We start from the raw sequence: 18,980 nt of genomic DNA on the forward strand, positions 1-18,980 counted from the left end.
ACAGGTGAGAGGGGATCAGGCTGAGAGTCTCCCTCACCGAGGCTACTGACATTAGTCTGTGCGGTGGGGCCCTGTGTTGGTTGCAAGAAGAGCCCACAGTTCTGGGCAGCAGCAAGGAATGAAAAAAGCGGGGTTTGAGAGGCCTCCTTCCTCGTCATAAAAGTATCAGCTGCCAGACGCCAGGGCAGCGTCCTGAAGGCTGGTGGGGTCTTAGGTGGGGGTCACAGCAGGCGACAGCAGAGAGATGTCGCCTCTCTTGGAAAGGATTGGCCGCTCGGGGCCACTGCTCCTAACAAACAAGTCAGAGTCTTAGGAATGCTAATCTCGGCAGCCTTCTCAGCACTGATGTTCCTCCCTGCACGATTCCCTACCGGGTCATTTCTGATCGTGAAGGCAGCAGGTAGGCCCTGTTGTGGAGGGTGTTGGAGCTGCCAGAAGGATACGCAGACTGTCAGGTTTTGGAGTGGAAGGCACGCTCCCCACTGGACAAGCCCCAGAGTGAGCACTCCAGAAGCATTCAGTCCAAAAAAAAAAAAATTAAAATTAAATAAATGATAAAAAATTCTGCTCGGTGTAAAAAAAAAAAAAAAAAGGAAAAAAAATCAGCAATACAGAAGCCCAGGGAGTAAAAATGGAAGTCCCCCCACCCCACCCCGAGACGAGAAGTCACCAGTCTGGTGTGTGTCCTTTCATTCCAGAACACAAAGCTCTTCCTCATTTGTTCAAACCGCCGCGTAACTTACCATTATAAGGATCGTGTGAGATTTTTCACTGTTCTAATGCTTCAGTGAGCCTAGTGTGGAGATTCCAAACCGTGGTCTGTGTGTGTGTGTGTGTGTGTGTGTGTGTGTATTTGCACATATGTGTTAATATTTCCTTAGGACAGATTCGTACAGTGCAATTTCTAGGTCAAAGGGCGTGCACATTTTAAATGGTGACCAACTGCTGTACACAAAGCCTCTACATTTCTTTCTTTTTTAAAAATAGAAATGTAATATATTTAAATTTTTCTTGTTGCATATTTAATGCATTTTGATTCAATGTTGCTATGCTTTTAGTTTTGACAATTTAAGAGGTCAAAAATGTGCTTCTTTATTTTGCTTTCTTTTTTTTTTTTTTTTTTTTTAGGGAGGATTAGGAGGTAATTAGGTTTATTTATTTATTCTTAGTGGAGGTACTGGGGATTGAACCCAGGACCTCATGCGTGCTAAGCATGCGCTCTAACACTGTGCTATACCCCTCCCCTTTATTTTGCTTTCTTAAAGGAATACCTTTTTTGCTTGTTTTTTTGTTTTGGAAGGGAGGTAATTAGGTTTATTTATGTATTTATTATTATTATTTTAAAATGCTGGTCCTGGGGATTGAACCCAGGACCTTGTGCATGCTAAGCACACACTCTGCCACTGAGCTGTACCCACTCCCCCTGCTTTAAAGGAATGCTCTATTTTTTTAAATTGTGGTAAAATAATACATAACAAAACTTACCATTTTAATCATTTTGGGATGTACAGTTCCTTAAAATTAAGTGCATTCTTACTGTTGGGCAACCATCACCACCATCCTTTGGCAGAAGTAATTTGCTTTTGTTGGATTAGTTAGTGAGGAGCTTCTCATTTATCTGTCGATAATTGTATTTTTTTGCTCTTTCTTCCCTCCCTCCACTTCTCCCTCCCTCCTTCTCTTTCTTTCTTTAGCCTCTTTATGATCTTTGTGGACATTCTAACTAAGCTTCTGTCCTTTTTCCCTTTCCGGTTTTTTTTTTTTTTTTTAAAGTATGAGCTTTTCTAGTGTATCATCTCTTTTCAGTTTTATCTGTTTTGCTTTGGCTCCTTATCTGTGACACTGGTGCCCATCTTTTTTGCAGGACAAGTATTATTATTCCCATTTTGCAGAGGAAGAAGCTAAAGGTCACTGAGCTCAGATTTCCCCACATTACTTGATTTGCCAAAGGTCACATGGATGAGAAGCGGCAGAGATGGGTTGGGACTCCGGGTCCATCCGGCTTTTTCACAGTTTTTGGACCAAAGGGAAACTGCCTGAGGCAGTGAGACTCCACTAAGGAGCTTGAGAGACTTCACAGGGCGGCTGGGGGAAAGGAATTCAGGGGGATCTAGACAGCCCCCTTTCCCCACTGATCTTGCCGCGTGAAGGACCACTGAAGAACCTTCCAGCTGGGGGGGTTGCGGCTCCTGGAAGCACAGGCCAGAGGGTGTGGTCTGCAGGGCCTTTCTGGGCGCCAGTTCCGGGGATTTCTTCTTCTTTCTCCCTCCCACGTCCAGCCCACCACCAAGTGCTGTGGGTTTCACTTCCTTCCTGTCACTTCTCCTTATCTCTGCCAGAGCCCGGCCAGGTCCCCATCATCTCCCCTAACTGGTCTTACCACTTCCACTCTCGCTCCTTCCAGCTCCCCCTCCCTGCTGTAGCCCCAGTGATCTTTCTAAAGCACACATTCGATTGCCCAACCCCTCTGCTTGGAACCCTGGGTGCTCAGCTGTGCCTCTGAGCCTTGGGGACGGAGGGCCAACCCCTCCGCCCAGCACAGGCCCTTCACCTACTGGTGCCTGCTTATCTCCCTGTCTCAGTATCACCTGCTCTGATTGATGTGTCCACCAGGCTGAATTCCTTGACCGTAGCTGGCTCTCATTCACGCCTCCAGGCCTTTGCCTGCACTGTTCCCTCTGCCTGGAATGCTGTTCTGCTGCTAACTCCTACCCAACTTGCAGGTCTCCAGTGAAATGACGTTCCCCGGGGAAGCCCTCCCTGGAAGGGCAGGCTTGGTTACAGGTGGCCATGGGCCTCAGCACCCATCCTACCACCTTGTAATTTTCTGTCTCTTGGCTGCACAAAGCATCACCAGGGCTGCTTTAAAATACTGATGCTGGTGCCACAGCCCCCAGAGGTTCTGAGTTAACTCACCAGGGGAGGGGCCTGGGCTTCGGTAGTTCTGAAAGTTCCCGGGGTGAGTCTGATGTTCATCTGGGGATGAGAGCAGCACTCGATCGCGAGCTCTGATGGGCCAGGTGTCCTGTCTGTCAGTTTTCACTCTAAACCCCTCACTTGGCATGGAAGTGCTCACGGATTTACTAAGTGTGTTGAAGAAATGAATGAAGCGGTTTCTGGGAGGGGTGCAGGAACCACCGGGGACAACATATAACGCACACCAAACATAGGCTGGGTAGCAAGTTGGAGCTTTGGAAAGGTTCTAGAGAACAATCAGTAACTTGTGGTTTTAAACCTTTAAAAAAAAGTTCGTAGTTTTGTTTACTTTAGATTCATAGTAAAAAGGACACATTTAGACTGCTGTCACGTGTGTGTGACTAGTGCTCCTTTAGAAGCCTTCTCTCCTCCCCAGGCCTCCTTGAAGCCAAATGCTGTACTGTCAGAGGCCCCAAACCCACCTCTGAAAGATTGATGTGTAATTTAAATTTTCCTGAAATTTTCGTTAACTGATGAACAATAAAACATCACTAAAATTTCCTGGCCAACACCTCTGCTTTCTTCCTCCCCTAACTGCCTTCTCTAGTTTTCTTGTCTCTAGTCTCTCTGTCTTTCCTCCCCTCTTGGAAAAAAAAATTATCTCCAGTGTTCAGCAGTTCAGCTCTTTCCCTGCTTGAACATTCCACACAGGAAGCCAGTGCCTCAAGTTAGCTGGGCAGTGACCATTCACAGCTTCTCCTGCGCTCTCCCGGGAGGCCTCAGTTCATCCTGGCATATCCTTCAGCCCCTGCTGTCAGGAATCATGCCTGTAGGCACCAACGTGGTTCCAGGCTTCCAGGAGAAAAGTGCTGTGTCACCCACGCAGATGTGGGGAGGACAGGGGCAGGAGACAAGGACGAGGGGAGGAGGAGGGAAATGTGCCAACGACAGGAGACCTTCTCCCCATGCCAGCCCTGACGCAGGACCCGAGGAAGCACAAGGGGTGGCCTGGGGAGCTGGCCGAAGAGGCCCCCAGCAGACGTGCAATTATCAATGGCCTTCAGGCAAAGACCACCAGAGACACACTTGAAGCTGAATTAGTTGGATTTATTGCTCTTTGCAGCGAGGAAGAGCTCGTACCTCGGGAACCGTGGGGCATCTCAGTAAGAGGGTGACGGGAGGGCTTGTTACAGGATTTGGCTTGTGTTGGGAGGTGATTTGGGGGAAGGGTCAAGGCAGCAGGGCTCTGCTCCGATTGAGTGTTTTCAGGAAGTGAGTGTAATTCTGACTGACCATCCATATTCGCCAGGGCTGCCATCACAAAATACCACAGACTGGGTGGCTAAAACCACAGAAGTTAGTTTTCTCAATTTCTGGAGGCGAGAAGTCCAAAATTAAAGTGTGGGCAGATTTAGTTTCTCCTGAGGCCCCTCTCCTTGGTTTGGCACCTTCTTCCTATGTTCCCACCTGGTCACACTCCCAAGCCTGAGTGTTCCTGGTGTCTCTGTCGTGTGTGGAAATGTCCTGTTCTTCTTAAATTGGTAGTCAGACTGGACCAGGGCCTGCCAGAACAGCCTCATTTGAATGCAGTCACCTCTTTAAAGACCCTCTCTTCAAATACAGTCGCATCCTGGTCCAGGGTTATGGGCTTCAACATGACTTTTGGGGGGACATAGTTCAGCCCGTAACAGTAGCTTTTTTTTAAAAATTGAAGTTTAGTTTATTTACAATGTTGTGTTCGTTTCAGGTGTACACAAAGTGATGCAATTATACATATACATATATATTCTTTTCCAGATTCTTTTCCATTATAGGTTATTACAAGATATTGAATATGGTCCCCTGTGTTATACAGTAGGTCCTTGTTGTTTACCTATTTTATTTATAGTTGTGTGTATATGTTAATCACAGGTTGATATAAATTCAGCAAGCCATTGGTAGGGGCACAGAGGAAGAAATTAAGAGTAGGTGGACATATGGAGGGATGCTGGGGGTATCAAAGTTACTTGGAAGAGAAACAGAAAGGAGCAAGCAAAGGTTTAAAAACATCCAGGTCTCTGGCAGTAGGATGTGAGAGATACGGACCAAGAACAATATTCAAGTGAGGGAGTTGAACCAGATATGGAAACTCTGTGGACCGGTAGAGAGGAGGCCACAGGAACATTTAGCATCTCCTTCCCGACCACAAATGGGAAGCAAGGAAGACCTTCAGCCTAGATGTCTTTAGGAGGCAAGTGAGGACCAGGCTGTCCCCACCTGCCTGTCACCAGGTCTGGGGCAGCACCCTAGCATGATAGGGCCTCAGGAATGTCTGTAGAGACCATGCATGTGGGGTAGATGCGATTCTATTGAATGTCTGGACACTGAATGTCTTACAGAATAAATCCTGCTTCATGATGGGTCTGACTAAGGCAGAAAGCTCCACCTTAAAAATGTTAGAACCAAACCAAGTTATCCATATACTAGACATTTCAAAGTCAGAGTCTGACCATATCCTGGACCATAAAAACAAATCTTAGTAAATTTAAAATGATTGAAATTATACAGCGTATGTTCTGTGATTAAAATAGAGTTAGATTAGAAATCAACTAAAACCTAATATCTAGGGAATATTGACAACTTGAAAATTCAGCAACATGCTACTAAACTATCCATGGTAAAAAAAAAAGTCATCAGGGAAATTTGAAAGTATTCTCAACAGAGTGGAAATGAAAAGAAAACTTTTCAAAATCTGTGATGCAGCTAAAGCAGTGCTTCAAAGGAAATTTATAGCTGTAACGATTTGTATTAGAAAAGAAGTTGAAAAGTCAGTGGTCTAAGGTTCCACCATAAGACGTTAGAAAAAGAAGCGCAAAGTAAACCCAGACTAAGTAGAAGGAAGGAAATAATAAAGGTACAAGCGGGAATCAACAGAATAGAAAAGAGGCCAACAATGAGAGAGAATTACCGAGCTCAGTTACGTATTCTGACGCAGTGTGCCTCCCCTTCTTCCCTCTAGCCACAGCTGATTGGATGAGAAGTCATCTGAGTTGGGGAGGGGGTGGGAAGAGAGGAGATAATAATTACTTCTGAGTTCTTGACGCTTGCATCTCAGAGAGAACGTTTTTTTGCCAGTAGGTGGCAGCGCTGGCTCTTTGAAAACCCGGACAGGCTGTCTAAACCTCCGTGGAATCAAAGCGTGAAAAACTTGCCTTTTAAAGGCCTGGGTCTCTTCCTTTCTTTCTTTTTTTAATATTACTTTTTATTGATTTACAAGGTTAGTATCAGGTGTACAGCAAAGCGATTCATATATATATATTTCAGATTCTTTTTCATTGTAGGCCATTATAAGATATTGAATATAGTTCCCTGTGCTGTAGATTAGGACCTTGTTTTTTTTAATCTATTATGTATATAATAGTGCGTATCTGTTAATCCCAAACTCCTAATTTATCCCTCCCTGCCTCCCCTTTCCCCTTTAGTAACCATAGTTTGTTTTCTTTGTCCGTGAGTCTCTTTCTGGTAAAAACCTAGGATTCTTAACTAGAAGTATGGCGGATGGGCATCAGAGGCTCAGAAAACTCCTCCTTCCATTGTGTGCAAATCTAGGCTGTCCCCTTTTCCCACCCTCCAGGAGATCCTCCAAAGTTTCCTTTATATTATCACAATGGACAGGGACTTAATTGATACCCAGCCCGCGAACACGCAGACGTTAATCACGCACGAGTCTGGGCTGTAAAGGGAGGTGGCAGAGCGCACCCAGGCCTCGGGCGGGAGGTAGGGGAGGCCGGCACATCTAGTTGCTTTTATAATTTTTTTTCTTCCTGAAGGGACACTGCTATGAAAAGCCCCACAGGGAGTTTGGAGGGAAAGAGAGTGACCACATTTTGCAGACCTACTATGTGCATCTCACGAGGTGCTTTTCCTAAGTGTCCTCATTTAAACTTTGCAGTAATCCGTCGAGTTCGGTGTTAATATCCTCCTATTATTCCCTCAAATCCCTTAAGAGGGCACTTAATGGAGTGCCAGCTTTTATGGTTCCGGATTTTAAGTGAATGCAGACTAGTATCCTCTTATACAGACAAAACTTACGTGCGATCCTCTTTGTTTTAATGAACTTGACGTTAAAAAGAGACTTTCATTTGTTTCTTTGGCTTATTTCTTTCCATTGTGAGCCACGCTTAGAGTTGGCAGCTTGATCGCAGACGTGAGGGCAGGAGCCAGCACGATTTTCGGTTGAATTTAGAAGCCAGTCCGGAGCCTCACTTTTCCACTGTGGCCTGTTCACGGACGAGGTGGCCGGCGGGCCGGGCAGGGTTTCTCCCGGGAACCCTTGTTCTGGCTCCCGCGGCCGCGTCCGCGCGACGCAGACGGGCGGCGGAGGGGTGGGGCGGGGTCTGGGCGGGGTCTGGGCGGGGTCTGGGCGGGGTCCCGCCCGGGGTCCCGCCCCACGTGGCCGCCGCCGCTCGGCTCGCCCGGGCCCCTCCCGGAGGCGGCCGCGCGGACCGCAGGGGGAGCGGGTGGGCGCCCCCGGCCCCTGAAGCTCGGCGCGTCAGGGCCGGCATGCAGCCCCGCGGCCGCCGGCTAGCCCGGCCTCGCTCCTGCCCTCCGCGCCCCGGGCCTCGGCGCCGCCGAGACGAGGTGAGCGCCTGGAGCTGGATCCTGCGGCCGGCCGGCCGGCTGCCTCCCGCCCGGGGGCGCAGCCCCTGCGCGCGGCGCCCCGACCCCCCCCCCCCCTCCAGCGGCGAGCTCCCGCCCAGGTAAGGCGCGCGGCGGGCGCGGGCGCGGCGGCCCCCTGGCACCTCCGGGGCGGTGGTGGCACCTTCCCAGCCCCGCCGAGCCCCGCGCACTCGGACCCCGAGCCGACTCTGCGGGCTGCGCTTCCCCGCGCGGCGGCGCCTTCTCGCTCGCTCGTCGCGCCGCGCCCTCAGGTCCCCCTTCCGGGCGGGGCGCAGCCCTCCGGCCACGCGGGACCCCGTCCCACAGCCCTCGCCGCTCGCCAGCCGGAGGGTCCCCGGGAGGGGTCTCCCGGGTCTACCCAGAACGCTTCCCGGGCGTTCGGGGGGCGAACCCACGGGGACTGAGTGGGGCCGGAACTTGGGCACGTTTACGTTGCAAGTTTGTTCTGCTCGCTCTGCCCTAGCGTTTCTTTTCTCCTGCGCTTATCGAAATAAGAGCTTCCTGCAGCTGCTTGATTTAACCTTCGACTATTCAGTGCCTGAGTATTTGAGAAGCGCTAAAGCCATTTTCCTTGTTTGACTTGGGAAACTGAAGCCCAGAGATGGACCTTGTGCTCCAGGTCACAGAGCGCATTCGCGGAGTGACCAGGTCTGACAGCCTCAAGACGCTCCTTTAGACGTTGACATCAGCGTTTTGGGGTGAGGGGAGCTGAGGTGAGAGAGGCCCAGTGACCTGCTGGGTCCGTCCCCCCAGCCCTATAGGAGTAGAAGCCGAGCAGAAACCTGGCAGGTCTCGCGTCTCCGAGGCTGGATCTCTTTCCAGACGAGTGTTAACTTTTCCTGATCAATTTTCTTAGGCTCGGAATTTTCTGCCGTTCTGAAGTCCCCCTCTTCTGAGCGCAGTGGAAGTTGAATTTTGTGAATTTGCATTGGTGGGTCGTATCTCTATGGATCCCTGGCTCTGGGGAAAGTGATCCTAGGCTGTGCGCCCGGGGTTGCTGGGTGTCCGAGTTCAGGGGTCACCTTCGCAGCTTCTGGGGCCACGCCCACCTTTATCCGTGATTTTATTCATCGTCCTAACTACACAACAAAGAGAGGGTGACCTCATCGAGCTATTCCTGGCGCAAGGGGGATTGCTCGGGAGCTGCACTGTGTTCCTGAGGCGCTCTGGGCTGTGGACACGCCGAGGCTCTCCCCGCCTCCCTAGAGGCAGGAGGCGCGTGGCTGGCGAGGAAAATCTGCACCAGGGATAGACTTTGTTTCTCAAGAGAAGTGCGGATATGTTGAGGTAGGATGGAACGTTAGGGAGGTTAACTGTATTTGGGTAAAAACAAACCAAAACCAAACCCAAAAGAAACACCCCCTTGCTCCCCAGTGGGAATGCATTTGTTTAATATGATGGTCTCCTGATAGTTGACAATGAGTCAGGTGCCCATGGGTTTAATAATAACATTTAAGCTCCTTGCCCTGTCTCCCAGTTGGAAACTGTGTAGAAGCCCTTTGGTAGGTTGTGTGGACCTTGTGGGACCAGATGGCTTGCAGAGGTCAGTGGTCCCCATCATCCAGGACCCCTTTGATTACCAACAACTCTTCCCACTGAAATGAACAAATAAACCAAACTAAACCTATGTTTGGAAGGCCACCTCTTGCAACCCGATTGCATTTATAGGTGATAATTATTTCGTTACCTATTTTAAGTTAACCAGAGCTGTAACTGTCAACCTTAGCTTTTGATTACTGCCTAACCAGTGTTTGTCTACCAGCTTGATCTAATTCTGACCACCAGTGAGACAACTGATCGCTTAATTAGCCTTGGCAATCATTTTCCCGTACAGTTATGGTTTCCACTTAGCGTTCTGAAGTAGTATTTAAATAACTCGGGGACTCTGATTACTTCTATGAAGATGCTGGTGGACCTGCTCTAGACCCCTTTGTTCAGCGTTACCTTTGTGATTCACCCATGTTGCTGGGTGTAGTTGTCCATGGTTCATTGCTCTGTAGAATTGTAAAACTGCAGCTGAGATTTGGGGTGGTGGTGGATGCCTGCCTTCTCAGTAGGGAAGATCGTTTTTCATTTTGATAGAAGATGAGCGGGTGTGAGACCCTGGAGTTTTGAGTTGCAGCAGAAGGTTCTGGACCTAAGCTGTCCAATGCACTACTGACTGGCCACGTAAGGTTGCCCGCAGAGCCCTTGAATGGTAGCTAGTGTGACTCAGGAAGTGAACTCTTAATATTACTTAATTGGAATTAAAGTTTAAAAACTGATACTTGGTTCATTTATTGGAAGACTTCTAAGTATGTTTGGAACAACTTGGGCATGTGAATCTCCTTTTTCAACTACAAATTTTAGGGAGTTGATCAAGTATTGTTGGTGAAAATTTAGTGTCCACCACAGATGTGCTGTGAGTGTGAAATACACAACAGATTTCAAAGACCGAGTATGAAAAAAGAATGTAAAATATATCTTGAATAACTTTATATTGACCACATGTTGAGATGATAAGACTTTGGATGTATTGGATTCAAAAAATACATCATTACATTTATTTTTACCTGTTTCTTTTTTTTTTTTTTTTTTTTTAAGGTGACTACTTATTGAAAGTTAGGTATGTAGCTCTCACTGTATCTGAAAGTTGACCGACCGCTGATCCAGACGGTTTCTGGAGGTGTGTCCGAGGCAGGTCCGCTTACAGGCTGGGCTGCCTGTGATCAGTCCCACCGCTGTGCCCTTTGCCCACTTGCCAGGTCATCTCTGGGGACTCTAAATGCCCATGGCTGCCCCTTCTGGTGTAACTGGTCTGAGTCAGCTTCTCACTGTTGATTTATGATGGCCTTTACTTTTAACCTTCACTGCTGCGCGCGCGCACACACACATGCTCACCCTGTTTCTAGACTTTCCATTTTGTTTCACTGACCTGTTTGCCTATTTCTGTGTCAAAGTTACATTTTTAATGTCACTTTATACCACATTAAAAACGATAATGATGTCACTTTGCTTACTGATTCTTAAAATCATTTCGATTATGATTTTGTTAATTTCTAGGTCAGTTTGGGGAAAATAGATTTTTCCTCATGTTATCCTTTCTGTTCAGCTTAGTTCTCTTTTGTAGCTGTCTTGATCTAGATTTTGTTCATTTCATAAGTTTATTCATTGTTTTTAATGTAAACTTCATGCTATAAAGACTTCTCAAAAAATATGGAAACAAATATATGCATGTCTATGCATGACTGGGACATTGTGCTGCACACCAGAAATCGACAGATTGTAATTGACTGTACTTCAATGAAAAAAAACCTATTTTCTCATTATATTTTCCATCTGGTTACTAATTTTTATATATTAATTTAACCACTTAGTTGAAATCTTGTATTCTAACAATGTTAGTTGATTCTCTTGCTTTCTTAATGACCAGACAGATCATTGATAAACAGCTATTTTGTGTCCATCTTTCCACAGTTTGTCTCATTTCTTTTTCTTGTCCTAATGTGTTGGCTGGGATGCCTAGAACAGCATTAAGTAGTGGTGGGAAAAGCAGGCATCCTTTTACCTAACTTGAATGAGAAGGCCTTTGATCGTTCACCATAAACAGGATGCTGGTGGTTGACTAGTCTTTATGATGTGAGTGAAACATACTTCAGTTTGTTTTACTGGGAATTTTATCAGAAGCAGTTATTGAGTTTCCTCAAGATCTTTTTTCTCATTTCTGTTGTAATCTGTTGTGATGTTTTTTAAAATTGAGCTATAATTGACATATAACATTACAGTCATTTCAGACATACAACATAATGATTTGATACTTGGATATGTTGTGAAATGATTACCACAATACGTCTAGTTAACATCTGTGACCATCCATTGCTAGAAGTTGTTTTTTCCCTTGTGATGAGAACTCTTAAGATTTACTGTTAGCAACTTTCCATGATGTCTTAATCGTATGGCTTTCTTTGTTTGACCTCTATCTGTAGATTTCTCAATATGAAACCATCCCTGCCCGACTGGCCCTAAACTTCAAGGACCAGGTGGTGAGCTCATCAAAAGAGACCCTCCTAGCCACCCATTCCTATATTCATTTAATCAACACACCCACTGAATTTCTGTTGAGCATAGTGTTGCATGAAAAAGATAAGGTGTAACCTGGTTTTTGCTCCCTAGAACCTGAGGTCTTTATAATACAGGTGACCAGCTTCTCAAGGGCACTCATCACTGTATCCTAGGACTTAGCACCATGCCGGCATATAGTAGATTCTCCGTAAGCTTCTGTGGGATAAGTGAGTTGAAGGAGTCTGTAAGTCTGCCTGGAGAGAGAACAGATGGCCTCTCTCTGTTCCAGATCCTTCATGACTCCATTATTTTGCCCCCTTCTCTCTTCCCCTTCACCTCTTCCCTGCTATCTGAGAACTAATTGTTCCCTTTGGCTATTCTGATTTGACATCAGGGAAAGAATGCCTACTTCCCGTCCATGGATCTGATCTATCATCTCAGAGGGGACACCACCCTGACCCTGCGGGATGGAGCCAGGTCATGTCTCCTGATCTTTTTCACCCAAAGACCTGCTTGGTCCTACACATTGCCATTCCCTGCGTGAAGAAAGCACATGAGCTCAGAGCTGGAGCCTCCGCTGTGGGGCTCACCTCACTTCCCTCCCCATCTGCATAGGTGAGTTCCCATTAAAGATGTGGGGTTCCTTAGAGAAGCGACCTTTCTAAATTCTGTTTCCGTGGTCAGACATCTATGCACAGGCTCCAGACGTGGGGGCGTTGCCTGCTTCCTCCAAGGACTGACGGGAATGACCGTCTAACCACAGGTTCTCCTGCTTGCCTCCCCAGGGATGGACTGGATGTCAGAGTCGGGTGGGGCGGGAATTTGAGACAACTCTAGTCCCCTTGGTGTTGGAGTCTGTCCTTGGGACCCAGTCACATTTAGGTTTGGGGTCCGAGAGCTAATACAAATGCAGCCAACAGGTCTGGGATTGCCCTCTGCCTTCTACAAGTAAGACCTCGTCTCTGGACTCCCAGTGCCCCAAGAGACAGGTAGTTGGATGTGAAAGTCCTTTGCAGACCCAAAGGTGCTCTTTAGATGATGAGTTAGTGTTCTTATCCGAATCGCTGTTGACAAAGAATTGTGTCTTTGTAATTGATCAATCTTGCCAGTGGATGGCACGAACATACTTCCTGTTTGCCCTTCCAGCTGTCATTCTTAATACAGTACTTTCCAGAAGTAGGTGTCGCTACCACTTCCTGCTCTCTTTACCCCAGGACCCTAAGAACTCACTCTTTTTGGCTGAAAACCTTTTTTTAGTGGGGGAGGCACAAAGGGAAACCTTGAACAATGGTTGGGCCGAGTGTCCACTTGCAGGTCTCATGCAAAAGTTCATTTCTTGAGTCACAGTTTTGGGGTGTTAGGGAAGATGGGGATCTTTCTTTTTTGGAGAAAGTTCTCTTTAGCTGGGTCAGTCATTTCACAGAAGAAACAGCTGGGAAGGTCCAGGGCAGAGCTGAGTGGTGGAGGCAACCCCTGCCTGCAGGAGATGGGGATCTGGCTGGGAGGCAGCACGAATTCCTAGAAAGATGTTCCAGCTCTCCGTCCTTGGCTGTTGTTGGTGAATGCTGGAGGAGTGGGGGTGTTTGGAGGTGCCTGCCAGCCTGAGAAAGAGAAAGAGGGTCGGATTCTTTGAGGAGAAGGCAGACTTGCTAGGCACAGGGGAGGCTGATCGCAGGAATGCTGCACAGCTCCTTGCTTTGTACTTTGCAGATCTCTGCATATTCCCCATCAGTGGGTTGGATCTTCAGAACAACCCCACGAGGCTGGCAGTTCCCTGTCCCCAGAGGCCATGGCAAGAGTGAAGGCGGGTCAGAGAGCAGAAGCGGGTGGGGACAGTTTCCTGTTGGAAAGACCCCGGTGCACTGCCTGGGGTCTCAGCGGGACTGTGCAGGGCTGGTCTGGCCTCCCTGATCTCTCATCCTCTAAACTAGTTCTCCCTCTGAGCGCTGCTACCTGCCAGATTTACAGTCTGACTTCCTGCAGCTCCCTAGTCATAAATGCCAATAAAAGCAAACGATCTTATCTTTGAAATTGACCGCATTTTCTGTAATTGAGATAGAATGTGCTTGAAGATGGAGATCTGGGGACAAATGAAGTGATTTACAAAACGGAAACAGTTTAACTAACATAGAAAACACACCTATGATTGCCAAAGGAGAAAGATGGGGAGGGATAAATTAGGAGTTTGAGATTAACAGATAAACACTGCTGTAGCAACAAGGTCCTACTGTAGAGCACAGGGAACTGTATTCAGTATCTAGTAATAACCTATAATGGAAAAGAATCTGAAAGACAATATATATGGAACTGAATCACTTTGCCACACACCAGAAACTAGTACAACATTGTAAATCAACTAGACTTCAATTAAGAAAGATGGAGATCTTGACACTTCACTTTTCCTTCCTAGGCTTGTCTTAAAATAAAGGCCTAGAAAAAAGTACGTGAACTCTCGGAAAGGGAACTGGTTCCTACAATATGGGCAGATTTGCTTGTGGACAAGAACGTCCTTCTCGTGAAGGAGGCAGGCGAGCCCTGTGTAGGCACATGCTGTCCCCTCCACTGGGAAGCCTCCCCGGGTTGTCCCTCTGGCTGGTGGCTGACTCAGCTTACATATTATTTCCTCTGTGAAGCCCTCCCAAGCACAGGGTTGACCCTCTGCTGTCCTCTCAGCATCCCCGTGGAAGCCTTTGCTGGAGACCTGATGACTGCCTTCCCCAAAGGTGCGGGATGCTCTGAGGCTGGGCTGCGCTCTCTTGGTCCTTGTACGCCAGCTCCTAAGGTGGCGTCTGGCACGTGGGAGGGGCTCGCTGGCAGTTGTTGGATAACTGCTGAATGTGTCGGGCCGGTAGGATGTGTGAAAGTCCCATTTCAGTGGGCAGAGCTTGGAAAGAGCAATGGGAAACCAGTGAACTTGTGGATACCTCGGCTAAACTGGGATACAACCATGAGTGTGTGCTGATTAAGCGTTGAAAACAGCCTTTCTAACAGCTGCGTAGCTATAGATTGGCATCTTAAAATTCATCTTTTTGCTTTTTTTTTTCTTTCCCAACATTGTCATCTCATATTTTTGGGTTCTTATGCACAGTGGGGTGAAGTGCTGCCGTTCCTGTAAATGCCCCAGGAGCTGCGACATCTCCTCCTTGACTGAACCTGTCCCTGCTTCACATGGAGCGTCCTCACAGGCGTTGTGGGTGGGCCCTGATTTCACAGATCGGCAGTCTGGGCTGGGCCGTTAGCTCTCCCAGAGGCAATCTTCCGCAGCCTTCCTTCACCTTGGCCATCCCCTTCATTTCTTATTTTTTTGATCAGAAATGGAAAACGGAACCAACTGTGTACCGGTGGCTGGCTGTGATGTTCAGACGCTGCAGACTTCAGCTCTGTTTCCCCTTGGGCACAGGCCTGCTTGGGACTTGAGTCACCTTTTCTTTTATTGCTCGTCTTTATTTGGGACACGTTTCTTAAGCACTCAGCATGGGCTGGGCACCCTGTTTCTCATTTTCAGGATTCAAAGACAAAGCAGGCATTGATCCTACCTGCCCCTGGCTCTGGCCGGCCCCTCTAAAGCCCAAAGCGAAATTAAAAAAAAAAAAAGATATTTAAAAAAAATAGCTGCTTTTGTACATGTGCATGGATCCCACATGTGCTGCTAGGGTTCTGGCTTCAGCTGGATCTGACCCTGCTTGGCTGCCCTTGAGGTCATGAGAGATGCATTTCAAGGGATGCTGTAGCCTCATTTAGGCCCCATGTCCCTGACTCGAATCCTGGTGAACCAGGCTGGGAGTAGAGAGAGAGTCCTTTGAAACCCGAGCAGCCACCCCTCCTTGGTGGATCAGCCCTGTGCCGCCGCCCTCGACTTGAGGAATAACTCTCAGTGTGTCTCTTTAGGAGGGGGGGGGGGGCTCTCTGTCCCTCCTCCGGAAGTCCACCTGTCCAGCAGGATTAGGGGAGGCAGTCTTCCCAGCTTGGTGGACGGAGGGAAGGGGAAGAGGGAGGAGCCGGGTGGGACTGGGGCCAGCTGTTACTTGGGACTCTGCCAGGTGCCGGCTGAGGACTGTGCAGGTGGAGGCGCCCCGTGGCCCAGAGATGGAGCCAGAGGCTGTCCTGGACTCTGGGGGCAGAGGCTGCATCATGTCACGCCGTGGGCATCATGGTACCTCTTCTCTGTCTGTTTTTCTCTCTCCCTCCTGATGCTCCTGTGATGTCCTCCCTCCCCAAGGGGAGTGAGCAGGGCTCTGGCGCCAGCTTCAGCAAGGGCCTGGAATCGTAAAATGTGGGGTGACATTAGCGTGCCCCCATTTCCTACCTCTGATGCGGAATGTTCGGGCTAAACCAGCGGTTCTCAGAGCAGCATCAGCATCACCTGGGAACTGTTAGTCACGCAGAATTTTGGGCTCCATCCCACACTTCCCGAATTAGAAACTCTGGGGTGGGGCTTGGTAATCTTCAGTCTACCCAGCCTTCCAGGTGATTCAATGCACACGCAAGTTTGAGAACTACCAGTCTCTATTCCTGGTCACCTCTCTGGTCCCTGTCCTGGTATTGCCTCCAGAAATTATCTCAGGCTGCCAGAGACTCCCCTTTCTCCTGAATTAATGGCATCTGTTGTCCAGGCCACCACTGGGCAGTTTGTTCTTTTGCTACCTTTGGGTGGCTGTTGAATGATAGGTTTTATGTTGATTTAATTCTTATATTGGTGTTTAACTTCCAGGTGTTTATTCCAGCTTCTGAACTAGCACAAAAACTCCCAGAGAGCAAGGATCTTTATATATTTATTAATTTGGGGGGGGGTAGGTAATTAGGTTTATTTATTTACTTTTGGAAGAGGCACTGGGGGTTGAACCCAGGACCTCATGCGTGCTAATCATGTGCTCTACCACTTGAGCTACACCCTCCCTGCTGAGAGCAAGGATCTTGATTTACCTTTTAAAAAAAATTTTTTTTAACGAGCCTGGCTCAGCACCGTGCACAGGTGATGTCTCCCCTTGGAGGGCACTGTCTGAAGATGGCTGTTGGCTAATCGCGCCACACTGTCTTAAACAACCAGAACCGCAGCGTCAACTCTGTTGATTTGTTTCCGTCTTTCCCCTGACTGTTTCCCTTTTGTTAATCCTCGCAGAGTGACTTCGTTCCTGCCACCGAGGCAGGGAGGCTGATCACATCATAAGGGCGGCATGCCTCTCCCAGCTTCCTGGCGGGTGACCCCAGACAGAGCAGAGGGCAAGTCAAGCACGCCCTGTGAGGGCCGAGGGGTGTGCGAGGAGGGGTGTGCTAGGAAAACCTCCCCTTCCTTTCTAGGAACGGTCCCCAGTTCCGTGGTGCAGGTTTACAGCTTCTCTCCAAACCAGCCCTGAACTTTGGGAGCACCATGTAGATCGAAGAGCCTGAACAAGAAGGTGCCTTCCAGGCCCCCGGCTGCTGGCAGTTGAGGTGACCCGCTGCGGGTGCGGTGGACTCTGGCCCTGGCCTCTACCAGGGGAGGTGGTGCCGACATGGCCGCCAAAGAATGTAATTGATGGGGGGAAGGCATGACAATATTATTTTCCAAATGTTCTTCAGCTTACTTTATTAAACGTGTTAGAATTGGAGCTGATTTTCAAGGAAAGGCTGGGATGTTCACAGGCAGAGGAAACGGAGGGGGATATTGCCGGTGGGCCCGCAGTGCGTGCTGGCCCAGCAGAGGTGGGCTGGGCTGTGTGGGAGTGAGCTGGGCGGTGAGGCTGGAGAGCGCTGGAGTGTGAGGTGGGGAAATCGCCATGAACTCTGAGGGCAGAGGGGCTCACTGCTGTTTTCCGGGGGAAGTGAAAGCACAAAGAGCAGGGCTGCAGGATGTGCACCTGGCAGCTGAGTGTGGGCTGGGTGGGGCCCAGGCGCTGGTCACTCCCGCAGCGGTGTTGGAGTCAGCCTCTGGGCTAAGAGCTTCAGTTGTGTTGGCCCAGGACCCTGGACCCTCAGGAGGGAGACACTGGCGGTCTGGGGAGTGAGACAGCTGGGGAGGGGGATGTTTGACATTTATTGTTGCTCTCTGTGTGGACTTGACCGTGAGCATCATATAGTTTGTCGTGCAAAGGGAAACCTGCCTTGGATGCTGATCACGATTATTGGAGAACATGCAGAATAAGAGAAAAGCCAGAAACAGGTTGGACTCTTGGGAAGTGTCGACTGAAATAAAAAGTACACACGTGAGGGCTGTGAGTTTCAGTTTTATTTGGGGCTTACTGCGAACTATCGCCTGGGAAGTGGCCTCTCAGGTAGCTCAGAGGAACTGCTCGCAGGGTCGGGGGTGGGGCGGGCAGAACATATGTGATTTTGACCATAGGGGTATGTGCGACCAAGCACAAGTCTCGGGAAGAAGGTTGCTGCTGGTCACAAAGAACGGATCTCTCTGCTAATGATTCTAGTGCTTTTCCAAGTATGGGAAGATGCAAGAATCCATGTTCTTAAAACATTTCTCTTGAAAATATCTAGCTATCTGAAGGTCTGTTCTGCCAGGTTTCCCAGAGCACAGAGGGCCTCACTTCTGATCTCCACCCTGAGCTCCTTTTGGGGTGTATTAAAGGTCACTGGCTGCCGTGGCTAATGACTCAATTCATATAGGGCCGGATGGTGAGCGACATTCCTTAGCTGGCAGAAGCAAGAGTGTGGAGTCATTTGGTGAGCTGCTTACCACTTACACCGAATTAGCCCCAGTAAGAAGTCCGGATGTGGTTAAGTGTGTGCAGTTAGCGTTCCTGTGTTTTTCACTTGGGTCTTCATATGATTCTTCATAGTCTATTTCCCTTGAAGCTTGTCTTGCCAGAACTTTAAACAATTTAAAGGAAGATGACCTTTTAGGGCGCTAGAGATGAGAAGAATGGAAACTCCTAGCAAGGGGCTGAGACAGTCCGGGAGTGCTCAGCAGAGGCTGCAGCTTCCGCTGGGCCTTGGAGGTGGAGAGACAGGTGTTTATTCTTATTGTGACCCCGGCGTCGTGTGGGGTTTGGGGAGGCGGGGACAGGTGTGCTGGTCTGCTCGGGCTGCTGCTACAGGACACCGCACACTGTGTGGCTGAAACAACAATGGTGGATTTCCTTGCAGTTCTGGAGGCTCACAGTACAGAATCAAAGTGCTGGCTGGGCTGGTTTCTGATCAGGCCTCTCTCCTCAGTTTGCAGATGGCTGCCTTCTTCCTGTGTCCTCTCATGGCCTTTTCTCAGTGGGAAGAGGGAGAGCTTGAGAGCTCGAGAGTTCTGGTGTCTCTTCCTCTTCTTACAAAGACACTAATCCCATTGGATCAGGGCCCCACCCTTATGACCTCATTTAATCCTAATTGTCTCCTTAGAGCACAGTGATTTGGCACTTCTGGAACACCTAACAGGGGAGAAA

At 48.7% G+C, this 18,980-nt stretch overlaps 1 long non-coding RNA gene across 28 annotated transcripts in view; it reads left to right on the forward strand.

Annotated features, from left to right (window-relative positions):
• Positions 1 to 18,980, forward strand: part of LOC105072091 (uncharacterized) — a 120,508-nt gene that overhangs the window by 13,934 nt on the left and 87,594 nt on the right. For 8 of the 28 annotated variants that reach the window (XR_012502987.1, XR_012502986.1, XR_012502988.1 and 5 more), the window contains exon 1: positions 7,351 to 7,655. This is a non-coding gene — a long non-coding RNA (uncharacterized LOC105072091). Of the gene's footprint in view, positions 1 to 7,350; positions 7,656 to 7,726; positions 8,863 to 12,010; positions 12,232 to 18,980 lie in introns of those variants that run through there. The other 20 variants (XR_012502967.1, XR_012502974.1, XR_012502994.1 and 17 more) reach the window with 9 other exon arrangements.

Source organism: Camelus bactrianus, chromosome 28, assembly GCF_048773025.1.
Source record: "Camelus bactrianus isolate YW-2024 breed Bactrian camel chromosome 28, ASM4877302v1, whole genome shotgun sequence".
Lineage (NCBI taxonomy): Eukaryota > Metazoa > Chordata > Mammalia > Artiodactyla > Camelidae > Camelus > Camelus bactrianus.